At 36.7% G+C, this 18,407-nt stretch overlaps 1 pseudogene; it reads left to right on the top strand.

Moving 5' to 3' along the window:
- The first annotated feature begins 13,708 nt into the window (after positions 1-13,708).
- Positions 13,709-15,515, top strand: LOC107607287 (GDP-mannose 3,5-epimerase-like; annotated as a pseudogene).
- Positions 15,516-18,407: the final 2,892 nt, after the last annotated feature.

Genomic DNA, 18,407 nt, shown 5'->3' with positions numbered 1-18,407 from the left:
AAAATTAAAATAAAATTACCTAATCTGAGCAACAAGATGAACCGTCAGTTGTCCAAACTCGAACAATCCCCGGCAACGGCGCAAAAACTTGGTGCACGAAATTGTGATCATCAACAATGGCGCCAAAGACTTGGTGCTCTCAAACGTGAATCACACTTTGTCACAACTTCGCACAACTAACCAGCAAGTGCACTGGGTCATCCAAGTAATAAACCTTATGTGAGTAAGGATCGATCCCACAGAGATTGTCGGCCTGAAGCAAGCTATGGTCACCTTGTAAATCTCAGTCAGGCTGATTCAAATGGTTATGGTGAATTGATAATAAATATAAATAAAATATAAACTAGGATAGAGATATTTATGTAATTCATTGGTGAGAATTTCAGATAAGCATATAGAGATGCTTTCGTTCCTCCTGAACCTCTGCTTTCCTGCTGTCTTCATCCAATCATTCTTACTCCCTTCCATGGCAAGCTGTATGTTGGGCATCACCGTTGTCAATGGCTACATCCCGTCCTCTTTGTGAAAATGGTCCAATGCGCTGTCACTGCATGGCTGATCATTTGTCGGTTCTCGATCATACTAGAATAGGATTTACTATCCTTTTGCGTCTGTCACTACGCCCAGCACTCGCGATTTTGAAGCTCGTCATAGCCATCCCTTCCCAGATCCTACTCGGAATACCACAGACAAGGTTTAGACTTTTCGGATCTCAAGAATGGCCATCCATGGGTTCTAACTTATACCACGAAGACTCTAATATCTCAGACTTGGTCCCCTGTATTAGATATCTAAGAGATACTCATTCTATCTCATCTTCATGTAGAACGGAAGTGGTTGTCAGGCACGCGTTCATAGGTGAGAATGGTGATGAGCGTCACATAATCATCACATTCATCATGTTCTTGGGTGCGAATGAATATATTAGAATAGGAATAAGCTTGAATTGAATAGAAAAACAATAGTATTTTGCATTAATTTGTGAGGAACAGCCGAGCTCCACACCTTAATCTATGGTGTGTAGAAACTCTACCGCTGAAAATACATAAGAACAAGGTCCAGCCATGGCCGAATGGCCAGCCCCCTGAACATGATCAAAGGATCAAAAGATAATCCCCCGATGATCCAGAGATGTAAAATACAATAGTAAAAAGTCCTATTTATACTAAACTAGTTACTAGGGTTTTCAGAAATGAGTAAATGATGCAGAAATCCACTTCCGGGGCCCACTTGGTGTGTGCTTGGGCTGAGCATTGAGCTTTACACGTGTAGAGGCTTCTGTTGGAGTTGAACGCCAGTTTGTAACCTGTTACTGGCGTTTAACTCCACTTTGCAACCTATTTCTGGCGTTTAACTCTAGAATGCAACATGGAACTGGCGTTGAACGCCAGTTTGCATCGTCTAAACTCGGGCAAAGTATGGACTATTATATATTGCTGGAAATCCCTGGATGTCTAATTTCCAACGCAATTAAGAGCGCGCCATTTGGAGTTCTGTAGCTCCAGAAAATCCACTTTGAGTGCAAGGAGGTCAAAATCCAACAGCATCTGTAGTCCTTCTTAAACCTCTGAATCTGATTTTTGCTCAAGTCCCTCAATTTCAGCCAGAAATTACCTGAAAGCACAGAAAAACACAAAAACTCATAGTAAAGTCCATAAATTTGATTTTTATTTAAAACTAATAAAAATATACTGAAAACTAACTAAATCATACTGAAAACTATGTAAAAAGAATGCCAAAAAGCGTAAAAATTATCTACTCATCATTAACCCTTACTAAATAAAGGAAAGACAAGTAGACCAATTAATGGGATTCCTTAAGTCCTAGTCATCTCCTATGGAAAGACTAGCTTTAGAGAGATCCAAATCAATCAGCAAATTCCAATTTGCAATCAACAACTGAGTTTGATAACTCAAGTGTCACCAATTACCCAACCAAAGCAAACAGAGAAGAAATCTAAATTAAATTGAAAGCATCAATAACATAAATAAAAGAAAGCAATCTTAAATCTGAAATACCTCAATTATATTAAATAGAAAATCAAATTAAACATGAGAATTCATAAACCAAATTGTAACATAAAGTAATCAATAAATGGAAACAGATAAACTAGAATGCTGGAATAAATAAAAGTAGAAGAGAAATTAAATTAAAGGAATATTGAACCTGGAATTGAGGAGAAACAGTCCTAAAACTAAGAGAAATCCTAAATCCTAAAACCTAAGAGAGAGGAGAGAGCCTCTCTCTCTAGAAACTACATTTAAAACCCTCAAATTATCAATTATGAATGAATAAATGATTGATGCATTCTTTTGATTCCTCCATTCTCCAGCCTCTATTCTATGTTCTCGGGCTTGGATTTGGGCCGGAAAAGAGCCCAAAAATCGCTGAGGGCGAATTCTGTAACTTTCTGCACGTGGCGTCTGTCACGCGTGCGGGTTAGTCACGCGTGCGCGTCATTTGGAAATTTTCCTTATCACGCGTACACGTCGCTCGTGCTTTGCGCTAGGCATGCGTCCGCGTCATTCATGCGCGCGCGTCACTGCCATTTTCTTCAAAACTTCATTTTTGCGCGTTTCTTCCACTTTTGCATGTTTCCTTTCTATCCTCTAAGCCATTCCTGCCTTATAAAGCTTGAAAATACTTAACACACAGATCACGGCATCGAATGGTAATAAGGGATAATTAAAATTAATAGTTTTAAGGCCTAGGAAACATGTTTTCACATATATCACAAAATAAAGAAGGAATTGTTAAACCATGCAAATTATATGAATAAGTGAGTAAAGACTTGATAAAAACCACTCAAATTAGCACAAGATAAATCATAAAATAGTGGTTTATCAACCTCCCCACACTTAAACATTAGCATGTCCTCATGCTAAATGCAAGAGAAACTGAAAAAGAGTGAAGGTAGAATGGTGGAATCTATGCAATGCAATCTATCTAAATGCAAGCTACCTAAATGAATCATGCAATTCTAATTACTATCCACCTAGATATATAAAGCTTACATGTGGTTAAATTGAGTCAAATTTTTTAAAGAATCATATATGCACAGCCAAGGGCTAAATCATATTAAAACACATTCACGGTTGAGTTGAGTTAATCAAAAGAGTTCACAAACTTGCAAGACAAGTAATGATCAAATATGGATATATGGAGATGAGCTATTGAACCCTCACTGAATTTGTATATACACTCTAATCACTCAGTGTTTGGGGTTAATCACTCTACTCTTCTCTAGTCATGCTTTCTAAAACTTTGTTCTTCATCTAGCCAATCAACAAATATTTAATGTACCAATGCAAATATCATGAGGTCTTTTCAAGGTTGTAATGGGGTTAAGATAAAGGTGAGGGTATATATATATGGCTAAGTGAGCTGTAAATTGAATCCTTGATTAGTCTATGATCTCACCTAACATATACATACTCTATACAATTCTAACATTATGCCTAACTACCCAAATTTCCTACTTTTGCATCACATACTCATGTACCAAATTATTTTTAATTTTTATTACATGTGCATTGATCTTTTACTAAACTTAATATTGGGGTAATTTTGTCCCCTAAGCTTATTTATTTAATTATAGGATTTTTTTTAAATAAACATAACATATATCAATGCACATGGTATTTTAATTATTTTGGTTTCACATGAGTATGCACCCAAATTCTAAATATTTTGTCAATTTAATACCTTCTTATCAACCCAAGTTCCCACGGTTCCCCACGCTTAGTTGATACACAATCTCTATCTTAAGCTAACCAAATATTCAATTTTGGGGATATTTAATTTGTTTTTCTGCTTAAGGCTAGTGATGTGGTAAAATATAGAATAATTGGGGATTAAAGGTTCAAGGTGGCTAACAAGGGTGACATAAAAGGGTAGGTTATTTGGGATAAGTGAGCAAAAACAAGTAATGGCCTCAATCATATGCAAGCATGTAAATACATTAAATAGTGGATATATAGAATAGAATAAAGTAAAGTCTGCAATTATAGTGAAGAAGCACACAGGAATGAAAACTATGGTTAGATAATGTAACCATGCAATTAAGCTAAAAAACTCACGGGTTGTGTGTTCTTTTGGCTCAAAAACCATATATCATTTATGTATATCATGCAAGTAAGAATGAAGAGTTCCAACTCAATCAATGTGAATCTTTGAATGGCTTTTATAAAAATAAATATATTCCTTGAAAATGCCATCAATTTACCAACATTTATTATTATATATCTATGCTAAGTGGATTGTTGTGATTGTGAAAATCTAAAAATTTCTAGTTTACTCTCTATTTTCAATTAAACCAAATTCTGATATGCTAAATAGGGTAGACTAAACTTGATAATCCATATTTTTCTACATCACAACTAATAAGCTAAAAGTGCAAATCAAGCTAAATATCTAAAATATATACAGCCCAAAGTGCATAATGTAGTAAAGTAGAAATAGACAAAAGTATAGTAAAAGAAAATGTGCAAGTACTGGAAAGAAAATAAGATAAAATAAAATAAAATAAAAATACAGAAAATGAAACAGAATAGGATAAAAATGGTCTGAAAGTCATTCACCAAAATAAAGTCTGCCAAAGATGGCGACCTCCCCACACTTATATAATAGCATCGTCCTCGATGCTCAGTCAGCTGGGTGTGAAGGGTCGTCACCTCCGGAAGGGTGTGCTGATACTGTCTCTATGGGCTCTGGCAGTGAAGGTGCCTGAGGCTCTGCCTGTATAGGGGCCTGTGGATCTGCTAGCTGTGTCTGCGGAGGCTCCTGGTGCTAGGGCTCTGCCTACTGGGGCTCTGCCAGCTGGGCTCTGCCTGCTCATCCTCTGCCCGTGCATCGTCCTCTTGCTCATCCTCCTCCTCCTCAGATGGCTCTGATGGTGTGTCAAGCTCGGAGAGGATGTCAGTGTGTCCTGACCTGATCATCAGCTTTAGATGCTAGTAGCGTTGCTTATTGCGACGCTCAGACCGCTCATATCGCCGCTGGTTGCAGCGCTCCATCTAATCCAGGCGCTAGAAGAGGCAGTGCACAAGGTGGTAGATGGGCTGGGAAGCTGGTGAGGGTGTTGTGGGTGTGGGTGGTGCAGCGGGTGCTGAAGGGGCGGTAGAGGATGTGGCTGCGTCAGTGGAGGCAGTAAGAGAGGGCGGTCTGTTGCCCAGAGCCTCGAACTTCCTGCCGTGTGGGATGATCTTCTTGCAGTCAGCGGCTGGTGGCTTCTCATCCTCAGGCTCCCAGGGTACCTCAGCTCGGCGGCCCAACTGGGTAATCAGATATGGGAAAGGCAGAGTGCCTTGGACATGAACCCTGGACATGTACTGACGTATAAATCGGGGAAGGTATAGGTCCTTGCCTTCCAACACGCACCAGATGAGAGTAATCATGGCAGCTGGCACCTCAGTCTCGTGAGTGCTCGGCATAACATAGTTGCTCAGAAGTTGTTGCCATAGCCGAGCCTCATCATTAAGATAAATAATCTTGATGCCCTTTGGATTCACTATCGATTTACCCATAACCCAGGGAATAGCAGGATCAATGGATATGGTTTGCTTCACTGCCTCCCAGTCAAAGTTCATAAATCTCATGGCTTCCTCAGCCTTCTGGTAACCATCTGGTTCATCTGACTTAGGCTGGAAATGGAGGATATCTTCAATGGCCTCCTCAGTAACTAAAATCTGCTTCCCTCTGAGCTGTACTGCATCCAAGGTCGTCTTATAATAGTTGCAGTAGAATTCCCTGACCTAGGATGCAATAACCTCAGTCAAATTCCTTTCTAGAAAGAACCAGCCTCTCTATTTTATCTGTTCTGTAGTGTACTGTTGTAGTTTAGCTGGAATTCTAAAGGTCTTTTCCAAGTATAGGTGCCTTTTAGTCCCAAAGACCTCATATTTCAATTCACAGTAGCGATTTGCGAACTTGATCGGATTAGTTGCAGGCACTAGTTGGTCTGCTTTTTCCTGCGGAGTAAAGTTCTTCTCACGCCAGGAATCATGATGTAAAATATCCGATAGAGCCATAGATGATTGGCCTCATTTCCTTTTACCCGTGGTGGCCTTAGCCTTTCCCTTTTCTTTTGGGTCAGACATCTTGAAAAACAGAAAATTCAGGGTATAATTTATCAACTTAAAGTAGAAAAATAGGAAGGCAAATAGGATTCAAGCAATATAAGCATAGGGTGGGCAAAATAGGAATAATAGCCAAAGCATGAAGTGAGTCAGAAAGATATAGAATATTGGACTGAATGCAAGATAAAATTCATAGAAATCAATTAAAAATCACAATCCAAAAACTATGAGATGCAGAATACTTGTTTGTCAGGAAACAACAATAAACATGCCTTGAAAGGGGTTGAAAGTAGTTAGTGTAAAACTAAGAGGGAAGTTAGAAAGTCAATGAAGTCAAAAGTTAATAAGGGAAGTTAAAGTTAGTGGCATGGTACTGTGGTTCCTAGCTAATAGAAATGCACAAACTTGAAGAACCAACAACTCACATTCAAGCAGATAATGTAGATTATTGATGATAAACATGAAAATAAAAGAAGCATGAAAAGGATTATGAATCATCAATAATGCAATTGAAGTTGGAAGGGAACCAAACGAGATAGTGAATGCTAGCCCAGCATGTCATGAGGTGACTTTGGTTTAAACCAATTAAAGCACAACGGAAAAGTACCAAAGGCAAGGCATGAATGGCAATTAAGTAAAACCGTTTCTAAGAAAAATTGGGCAGCATTCCGGCAGTAAAAGGAACGTTCCTGGAAAATCAAACAGCATAATAGTTCAAGTAGCAGCAATGTTCAAATAGAATTGGCAGTTTATAAGAATCTCAAAACAAGTTATATCAAACCAGCAAGTAAATTGGTATTGAGCAGAAATCTCAATCAAGATAGATTCAAGGCAGAATGTAAACCAAAACAGTAGCATAAGATTAAGGCAATCAACAATCAAGCCTGGTTTAGTTTAAAGGTACAAGTGCGAAATTGAAATAGAAATTAAAACGGAGCACTTGATGAATTAGAGGAAATTTCAGAAAGGCAGCATCATAAATTATGCCTGAAGTTAGCAATTTCAGGCAGCACATGAATTTCAAGATATGGCTAATAACATGAAGAGCAAAGAAATTTATGTGACTCAGACATCATGAAGCATAGGAAAGAAGCTTGTTGGTCCCAAATTTAGTTAAACAATTCGAACTTCCGGATGAATTTATGAACAAATAAGACATGAGAACTGTACGGAGAGTTAGAAGAATCTAACAATCGAGCCAATCAAGATTGGAATAGCCAGTTATATGCAAGCAGTATATGATATAAACACAGAGCAACAATTGAGAGTAGTAGTAACAAATGCAACGTATAAGAATGATGGCATTAGGCAGAACATTATCAAACAGCCATGAAATAGGGAAACAGCAATAACAACAGCCAACCAACAGTGAAAAACAGAAAATTCAAACAGCAGGTATAGAGCAATTATCAGACCTAGAATCCTCTAACCACATCCTAGCTACCTAACCACCTAGAATCCACTACAAACATGCATATCTAATTAACCTAAATTGGACAGAATTGAAATATGTAAATTGACTTAAGGGAACAGAAGGGAAATTAGAGTGCAGTGAAACCTGGGGGAAGCGCAGTGAAAGAAATGGAATGAAGAGAGAGGGGTGATGAGCGGATAATTTATACGCTTTTTGGCATTGTTTTTAGTATGTTTTTAGTAGGATCTAGTTACTTTTAGGGATATTTTCATTAGTTTTTATGTTAAATTCATATTTCTGGACTTTACTATGAGTTTGTGTGTTTTTCTGTGATTTCAGGTATTTTCTGGCTGAAATTGAGGGACTTGAGCAAAAATCAGATTCAGAGGTTGAAGAAGGACTGCTGATGCTGTTGGATTCTAACCTCCCTGCACTCAAAGTAGATTTTCTGGAGCTACAGAACTCGAAATGGTGCGCTTCCAATTGTGTTGGAAAGTAGACATCCAGGGCTTTCCAGAAATATATAATAGTCCATACTTTGCTCAAGGATAGATGACGTAAACTGGCGTTCAACGCCAACTCTCTGCCCAATTCTGGAGTTCAGCGCCAGAAATGGATCAAGAACCAGAGTTGAACGCCAGAAATGGATCAAAACCTGGCGTTCAACTCCACAAATGGCCTCTGCATGTGGAAAGTTAAAGCTCAGCCCAAGCACACACCAAGTGGGCCCCGGAAGTGGATTTATGCATCAATTACTTACTTATGTAAACCCTAGTAGCTAGTCTATTAGAAATAGGACCTTTTACTATTGTATTAGACATCTTTTGATCATTTTTAGATCTCTAGACCTCCATGGGAGGCTGGCCACTCGGCCATGCCTACCCTCTATTCACTTATGTATTTTCAACGGTAGAGTTTCTACACTCCATAGATTAAGGTGTGGAGCTCTGCTCTTCCTCAAAGATTAATGCAAAGTACTACTATTTTCTATTCAATTCATCTTATTTCGCTTCTAAGATATTCATTCACACTTCAATCTGAATGTGATGAACGTGACAATCATCATCATTCCCTATGAACGCGTGCCTGACAACCACTTCCGTTCTATATTAGATTGAATGAGTATCTCTTAGATCTCTTAATCAGAATCTTCGTGGTGTAAGCTAGAATGATGGCAGCATTCAAGAGAATCCGGAAAGTCTAAACCTTGTCTGTGGTATTCCGAGTAGGATTCAATGATTGAATGACTGTGACGAGCTTCAAACTCGCGATTGCTGGGCGTAGTGACAGACGCAAAAGGATAGTAAATCCTATTCCAGCATGATCGAGAACCGACAGATGAATAACCGTGCCGTGACAGGTGCGTTGACCACTTTCACTGAGAGGATAGGATGTAACCATTGACAAGGGTGATGCCTCCAGACGATTAGCTGTGCCGTGACAGGGCATTTGGATCATTTTCCCGAGAGAAGACCAAAAGTAGCCATTGACAATGGTGATGCATTACATAAAGCCAGCCATGGAAAGGAGTAAGACTGATTGGATGAAGACAGCAGGAAAGCAGAGGGTTAGAGGAACGAAAGCATCTCTATGCCCTTATCTGAAATTCTCACTAATGATTTACATAAGTATTTCTATCCCTATTTTATTAATTATTTTCGAAAACCCCATTACTATTTTATATCCGCCTGACTGAGATTTACAAGGTGACCATAGCTTGCTTCATACCGACAATCTCCGTGGGATTCGACCCTTACTCACGTAAGGTATTACTTGGACGACCCAGTGCACTTGCTGGTTAGTTGTGCGAAGTTGTGAACCATGGTATTGGCATCATGTTTTTGGCGCCATTACCAGGGAAAGAAAGAGCGATGAATTTTACATAATCAAAGTGTAATCACAATTTCTGCGCACCAAGTTTTTGGCGCCGTTGCCGGGGATTGTTTGAGTTTAGACAACTAACGGTTCATCCTGTTGCTCAGATTAGGTAATTTTCTTTTTGTTTTGTTTTCAAAAATTTTTCAAAAATATTTCTTTTATTTTCGAAAAAAAAATAATAATAAAAATAATGTTTTCAAAAATAAATTATTCTATGGCTTTAAAACTTTCAAGAATGAATTCTAGAGTTTCATGGTAACATGTTGTATCCTATCTGGCTGAAAAGCCATACCCAAACTCCTTTGGGATTGGTCTTCAACTAATCACCTCAATGGATGTAAATCCATTCTAAAGCTTGAATGGCTATTAAGCCATGTCTGACCCTTTGATTGGAGCTTTAGACTAAAGAGTACAAGATTCCTGGAATTCATATTAAAGATTTTGAAATCCTTATTTTTGTTTTTCATAATAATTTTCAAAAAAAAAAAAATACAAAAAAGTTATAAAATCATAAAAATAAAAAATATTTTGTGTTTCTTGTTTGAGTCTTGAGTCATGTTATACGTTTGGTGTCAATTGCATGTGCATCTTGCTTTTTTTCGAAAATTCATGCATTCATAGTGTTCTTCATGATCTTCAAGTTGTTCTTGGTAAGTCTTCTTGTTTGATCTTTGCATTTGCATGTTTTGTGTCTTTTCTTGTTTTTCATATGCATTATTGAATTCTTAGTGTCTAAGCATTAAAGAATTCTAAGTTTGGTGTCTTTCATGTTTTCTTTGCATAAAAAAATTTTTCAAAAATAAGTTCTTGATGTTCATCTTGACATTCAAAGTGTTCTTGGTGTTCATCTTGACATTCATAGCATTCTTGCATGCATTCATTGTTTTGATCTAAAAAATTCATGCATTGCATAATTTTCTTGTTTTTCTCTCTCATCATAAAAAAATTTCAAAAATAAAAAAAATATCTTTCCCTTTTTCTCTCATCAAATTCGAAAATTTGGATTGACCTCTTCAAAAATTTTTAAAATCTAGTTGTTTTTATGAGTCAAATCAAATTTTTAATTTAAAAATCTTATCTTTTTCAAAATCTTTTTCAAAAATCAAATCTTTTTAATTTTTCTTAGTTATTTTCGAAAATTATAAAAATATTTTTCAAAAATCTTTTTTTTTTTATTTTACATCATATTTTCGAAAATAACATCATCAATTAATGTTTTTATTCAAAAATTTCAAGTTTGTTACTTGCTTGTTAAGAAAGATTCAAACTTTGAATTCTAGAATCATATCTTGTGATTTCTTGTGAATCAAGTCATTAATTGTGATTTTAAAAATCAAATCTTTTTCAAAAACTAATTTCTATCATATCTTTTCAAAAATATCTTCTCATCATATCTTTTTCAAAAATTTGATTTCAAAATATCTTTTCTAACTTCCTAACTTCTTATCTTTTCAAATTTATTTCAACTAACTAACTAACTTTTTGTTTGTTTCTTATCTTTTTCAAAACTACCTAACTAACTCTCTCTCTCTATTTTTCGAAAATATCTCCCCCCCTTTTTTCAAAAAAATTTCTTTTTAATTAACTAATTATTTTAACTTTTGATTTTAAAATTTTCGAAAAATTACTAACATTTTTCAAAAACTATTTTCGAAAATCACTAACTCTTTTTCAAAAATTATTTTCGAAAATTCTCCTTCTCTCTCATCTCCTTCTATCTATTTATTCATCTACTAACACTTCATCTCACCCAAATTCGAACCCCCTCTTCCATCTGTGTTCGAATTTCTTCTTCTTCTTTTCTTCTACTCACACTGGGACCTCTATACTGTGGTAAGAAGGACCCCTATTATTATTATTTTTCTGTTCTCTCTTTTTCATATGAGCAGGAGCAAGGACAAGAACATTCTTGTTGAAGTAGATCCAGAACCTGAAAGGACTCTGAAGAAGAAATTAAGAGAAGCTAAATTACAACAATCCAGAGAGAACCTTTCAGAAATTTTCGAACAGGAAGAGGAGATGGCAGCCGAAAATAATAACAATGCAAGGAGAATGCTTGGTGACTTTACTGCACCTAACTCCAATTTACATGGAAGAAGCATCTCCATTCCTGCCATTGGAGCAAACAACTTTGAGCTGAAACCTCAGCTAGTTTCTCTGATGCAGCAGAACTGTAAGTTTCATGGACTTCCATCTGAAGATCCTTTTCAGTTCTTAACTGAATTCTTGCAGATCTGTGATACTGTTAAGACTAATAGAGTAGATCCTGAAGTCTACAGGCTCATGCTTTTCCCATTTTCTATAAGAGACAGAGCTAGAATCTGGTTGGACTCTCAACCCAAAGACAGCCTGAACTCTTGGGATAAGCTGGTCACGGCTTTCTTAGCCAAGTTCTTTCCTCCTCAAAAGCTGAGCAAGCTTAGAGTGGATGTTCAAACCTTCAGACAGAAAGAAGGTGAATCCACTACAAGAAAAATACCCATTCAGCCACACTTTTTTTAAGTTACATTTGAAAAGCGTAGTCTATTCTATGAATAGGCTACACTTTTCTCCGTGTTGCCTTTTTATATGAGAAAAGGATACACAATTGTGGCATAATTTAAAAAGTGTAGCCTCAGGTATTTTAGAAATTACTTATAAAATGTAGCCGTTGGTTGATATCTATAGGTTCACTTTTTGTATCAAAGGAGACGCTTTTAGAGAGTAGCCTATTTATTAAGTTTTGGGTGCGTTTTAAAAGTGATGCCTAATGTATCTAGAGCAACAAATTTGACACTTAGTGAATTTTTTTCCTCTTTTCCATGAAAGCAAAGTCATACTTAGTAAAATTTTTGTCATTTCCTCCACAAGCAAACTCATACACTAAGTAAAATTTTTATCCATTATTATTATTCCCTCCAAATTAAATCTCATTCACCTCCGTCCAAACCATCTTCATCGTCCCCTTTCAGAAACCCTCACTGCACCGTTGCAAGGAAGAAACCCTGCCTCGCTCCAAAGCTCACCATCGTTGCCCCCCACTCACTCTCTTCACTCTCGCCATTGACCCTCTCACTCTCGCTCTCGTCATTGACCCTCTCACTCTCGCCATTGATCGTCGTCGCCCCCCACGCACCACTCACACGCACTCACCACTCTCCACATTGCTGCACTACTGACCGTCGCTGCGCCGCCCTCACCATCGTCGCTGCGCCGCCCTCACCACCGTCATCACCCCCAAATCAGAGAAAAGCGTTTGCCATCACCACTCACCACTCCAAGAAGACTCTGCGCTCACTCATCTTCCCCACTCATCTTCATCGTCGCTTCTCTTCGCTGCGCGGTCACATCACGAAGACTCTGCGCTCAACTGAAAGCTTTCTTCATTCGCGAGGTTAGGGTTCTGATTTTAGGTTTCAATTTGGGGGTTTTGCTACAATAATCTGTGACATCGTGAATTGATGAACATACATGCTATTGTTGCAGCGCACGAGAACTCGTGAATTTGGGGGTTTTATTCCATTAACACATGTGAGTTTGGCCATGATTAGTTGCTGTGCAGGAATACCAAGATGAGTTGCTTATTATGTTTGTTGCTTATTATTAGTTTTCTTTTTCTTTCAATTCTACTAATTAATAGTTTCAAGTATTGTGTAGTTTCAATTCCTATTATTAGGTCTCAAGCTAAATTTGTTGGATTCTTGATGAACTCAAATAAAATAAAATATGGATGTGAAAGTCTGATCCCTTAAATAATGTGTGAATCACCTGGCACTACAAGAAAAATTCCCAACAAGTTGATGCATGAGCCAGATATGCCATTTTAGAAACTGATTTCTGCTCTGTAATGACAAACACAACAACTATGGTCTTGTTTATTTCTTGTATTTCAATTAGAATGTTGAAATTTGAGAGTAACCAAGTTGATGCATGAGCCAGATACACCATTTTTGAGCTGAAATCGTATTTGGTTTGGGTGACATTTTAAGATGTTTATTTATTTTTCAGGTGACATTTGTATTGAACTGTATTTAGTTAATTAGATTCGAGTAATTTGTTTGGTGTTTTGTTCACGGCATTTGAGGCCAATTCTGCATAGTTTTGATTCCATCCAACTTATTTCATTGCATTTTGTTATTTATCTCTCATGTGATAGCGTGTTATATATTGTGATTCTCACTCTGTTTTGCTTCCTTAGAAAGAGGAACATGTTTCACATTACGAGTAAATTTTGAATCCTTATCTCACAACATCCCCAGACTGAACATTTGCATTGTTTTTGGAATTCAATTCTTAGTCGTTCCGTGTGAATTACTATCTGCTCATGTTTTGAATTTAATTTTCAACCAATTTGTGCAGAATGGGAAGTACTGGAACAACCGACTATGGTGCATACACCTATGAGAATCTTGAGAGGGAGCCTTAATGGCCATCAGAGAAGCTCAGGATTTCTATCATCGGCGCTGGCGGCTTCATTGCCTCGCACATAGCGCGACGCCTCAAGGCCGAGGGACACTACATTATTGCTTCTGACTAGAAGAAGAATGAGCACATGTCCAAGGACATGTTCTGCGACGAGTTCCATCTCGTGGATCTTAGGGTCATGGATAATTGCCTCAAGGTCACCAAGAATGTTGACCATGTATTCAATCTGGCTGCTGATATGAGTGGGATGGGTTTCATTTAGTCCAACCACTCTGTCATTATGTACAACAACACAATGATTAGCTTCAGTATGATTGAGGCCGCGAGGATTAACGGCATCAAGAGGTTAGACGTTGGATGATTCGAATATATTAGTACATTAGTACTAAATTAGTTGAATAAATTAGTCCACTGAAGAAACTAATGACATATGTTTTGAAATGGAGATACTAATATATTGTTTGGAAAGTGGTTACAATCTAATACTTGACCAATGTTGCAAATGCTTTTCTGCTTCAGGTTTTTTTATGCCTCTAATGCTTGTATCTACCCTGAATACAAATAGTTGGAAACTACAAATGTGAGCTTGAAGGAGTCCGATGCTTGGCCTGCTGAGGTTTGTTTCTGGTTCTTGTAGTTGTTTGATTTGAGTTAGTTCGGGTTTTCACTATATGGTATTTGGTATAAATGTGTGTAATTTTGTTATGCATTTTAGCCACAAGATGCATATGGGCTAGAGAAGCTTGCAACAGAGGAGTTATGCAAGCACTACAACAAGGATTTTGGAATTGAGTGCCGCATCGGGAGGTTCCATAACATATATGGCCCTTTAGGAACATGGAAAGGCATGTGCTCTTAACTGCATTCAAACTTAGTTTTCTGTTATTTAAATGGGTAATTTCAATGACATTTTCAATTTTTTGGTTTGTTTAATATGTTAATTGCATTGTCGTTATGTTGTCCAAGCAGAAGGGAGAAGGCTCCTGCTGCTTTTTGCCGAAAGGCACTCACTTCAACTGATAGATTTGAGATGTGGGGAGATGGATTGCAAACACGATCATTCACCTTCATTGATGAGTGTGTTGAAGGAGTGTTGAGGTAATTGTAAATTTAGTTATAGGGTTTGAAATTTTGGTATTTGTAAAGTAAATATTAGTATCTATAGTTTATTTCTTGAGTAATTTCAATTGTTCTTTGATAAGGCTTAACATTATGTTCCATTGTTGCTTTCAGATTGACTAAATCGGACTTCCGTGAGCCAGTAAACATTGGAAGTGATGAGATGGTTAGCATGAATGAGATGACCAACATTGTTCTTAGCTTTGAGAACAAGAATATTCCAATACATCACATTCCTGGCCCAGAGGGTGTTCGTGGCCGTAACTCGGACACACATTGATTAAAGAGAAACTTGGCTGGGCTCCAGCTATGAAGTTGAAGGTATTATTACTACTAATTTGGCAATACTTTCCTTATTTCCCTTTTATATAATTTATTAGTTTAGGCTCTAGTTTGCTTAATAGTCATGATTCCATGGTCTGTTCAGTTCGACGCGCATGTGTATAGATAGAGTAATATGATGTGTATTGTTTGGTTTTGTAGGATGGTCTAAGGATTACTTATGGATAAAGGAGCAGCTTGAGAAGGAGAATGCTTCAGGTGTGGATTTATCAGTGTATGGATCATCCAAAGTGGTGCAAACCCAAGCCCAATTTCTTTTAAGTAAATATAATATTTACTAATACATGTAAACAAAATATTTATATTATTTGTTGTGATACCCTGTTGAACATGAAACGAATCTACCAGTGGATTTTGGTATTTTGATTATATCCGGTAAAAAAAATTTACTTTTGGTAAATGGTTTTTGATTGGTGAGCTAGTTCTGAAATTTGATATGAGACATTATATAGTATCTGAAATTAGATTGAGGATGTGACAGACTTGGATGATGTTGTAGTAACTATGAGTTTAGGTTGCGGAATTTTTTTTTGTTCTCTTCTCACATACTTTTAAATTTTTTCCCCTTAAGTAGTCACACTAAACCTTTTGGTTCAGTTATTATTGTTTATTGTGAAAGGATTTTGAGTAAAAAGCTTTGTTGTTTATGATGATTGATGAAGAAGCTTCCCTTTCTATCCACAATTACTTGTTCTGTTGAATGATTTAATTGCTGTAGCTGCTGCTGGGTCCCAAATCTGTTCGATTATATCAATTTAATTCTTGCTAAATGATGATTGTGCTAAATTCCTGGTTAAATGGTTGCATATGGCAATTACAATTTTTTTTGTCTGTAATTTTTACAGTTATTCATGGTTAAGATTGAAGGCGAAAGTTTTTGTTTAAGGTCTTCCAAGCAGATTTTGTCAAAACGCTAATTGTGTCATGGCAAGGTACAATGCATACTTTAATTCTTTTGATTTGTTAGTTTTGAAGTTGGAATTTAATTTATTATATTTGTACTATAAATTCTATGTTTCTCTTTATTTGTTTTACCTCAATGGGTTTCTAGAGAATTACTTCTAAGACTAGGAACTATTTCCCAACCTAATTACAAGGCTTTGAAAGTCTTTTTCATTGCCCATTCCCTTTGAAAGTTCTTTTGTGCACTTGGTACATATGAATTTGTCCCTATATCTAATTTAAGTATGAAAGTCTGGTTAATTAGTGCATCATAAATGCTATAGGGACATATCAGGATTTTCATGGTTTGAATGAAACAAGATAATACATAATTCCTTGAATTCACCTCTTCTGCCGTGACCATGTTATTTTTTTTAGTATAGGCTTTCTTGGTTTACTATCTCTACGTGTTCCATTTAATTTTTATAATTATGAATGTCATTATGAATATTTTTTTAACTACTTTTCTATATAATTATGCAGGGTAACAATAAAGATTAAGCTGACTATTATTGTGGTTTATTGGCTAAGATAGAGTGTTATTTAGAATCTTTACATGTATGGTTGACTAATGATTTTTATTAGAAGATACTTTTATTGGCTAAGTGATATTATGGTTTTGATATGGCTATGCTTACTTTAGTTTGAGATGTATGAATTTTTACAGTTAACTACTTCATTCTAGTACTTTTGGATCAATGTTATAAATATATTTTGGTTAGAGATAATTTTTATTATATAAAGAAATTATTTATTATAATTATGTATTTATTTTTATTTTGTAATATTCAACTCATTTATACATGTAATTATATTAACTATTATGTTGTATTAATAATTATTAGATATATATATATATATATATATATATATATATATATATAGAAAAAAAAACAAACAAGACCTAAGGCTACACTTATATACAGTAGCTATAGTATACAAAAAAAAAACGAGACCTAAGGCTACACTTATATACAGTAGCTATAGTATATATATAAAAAAAAAAAGAGGGACCTAAGGCTACGCTTATAAAAAGTAGCTATGGTATAGAATGTGGCTACGCTTTACAAGTGATGCAGTAGCGTTGAAAAGCGTAGCCTATTCTGGAAGAATGAAAGCTGAAAAGCGTAGCCTTTGGTCCTGGACAGCATCACTTGAAAAGCGTAGCCTATTCCCAAACGCCAAAAGCGTAGCCCTTGGTGCAGAAAAGCGTAGCCTTTGAGAATAGGCAACGGCCGAATAGGAATCACCCCAAAAAGCGTAGCCGTAGCCCAAAAAGCGTAGCCGTAGCCTAAGGCATCATTTTTTTCCACTTTTGGCTACACTTTTCAAGTGTACCTGAATGGGTGTTTTTCTTGTAGTGATCCCTCTATGAAGCTTGGGAAAGATACAAACAGTTGACCAAAAAGTGTCCTTCTGACATGCTTTCAAAATGGACCATCCTGGATATATTCTATGATGGTTTATCTGAGCTATCAAAGATGTCATTGGATACTTCTGCAGGTGGATCCATTCACCTAAAGAAAACGCCTGCAGAAGCTCAAGAACTCATTAACATGGTTGCTAATAACCAGTTCATGTACACTTCTGAGAGGAATCCTGTGAGTAATGGGACGCCTATGAAGAAGGGAGTTCTTGAAGTTGATACTCTGAATGCCATATTGGCTCAGAACAAAATATTGACTCAGCAAGTCAATATGATTTCTCAGAGTCTGAATGGAATGCAAGCTGCATCTAACAGTACTCAAGAGGCTTCTTATGAAGAGGAAGCTTATGATCCTGAAAACCCTGCAATAGCAGAGGTAAATTACTTAGGTGAACCTTATGGAAACACCTATAATCCATCATGGAGAAATCATCCAAATCTCTCATGGAAGGATCAAAGGCCTCAACAAGGCTTTAATAATGGTGGAAGAAACAGGTTTAACAATAATAAACCTTTTCCATCATCCACTCAGCAACAGACAGAGAACTCTGAACAAAATACTTCTAATTTAGCAAACTTAGTCTCTGATCTATCTAAGGCCACTGTAAGTTTCATGAATGAAACAAGGTCTTCCATTAGAAATTTGGAAGCACAAGTGGGCCAGCTGAGTAAAAGGATCACTGAAATCCCTCCTAGTACTCTCCCAAGCAATACAGAAGAGAATCCAAAAGGAGAGTGCAAGGCCATTGACATAAGCACCATGGCCGAACCTGTAAGGGAAGGAGAGGACGTGAATCCCAAGGAG

Source organism: Arachis ipaensis, chromosome B7 (assembly GCF_059453495.1).
Source record: "Arachis ipaensis isolate K30076 ecotype BB chromosome B7, ASM5945349v1, whole genome shotgun sequence".
Lineage (NCBI taxonomy): Eukaryota > Viridiplantae > Streptophyta > Magnoliopsida > Fabales > Fabaceae > Arachis > Arachis ipaensis.
The sequence above is the reverse complement of the archived record's forward strand: the minus strand, read 5'-3'. Positions and strand labels throughout refer to the sequence as shown.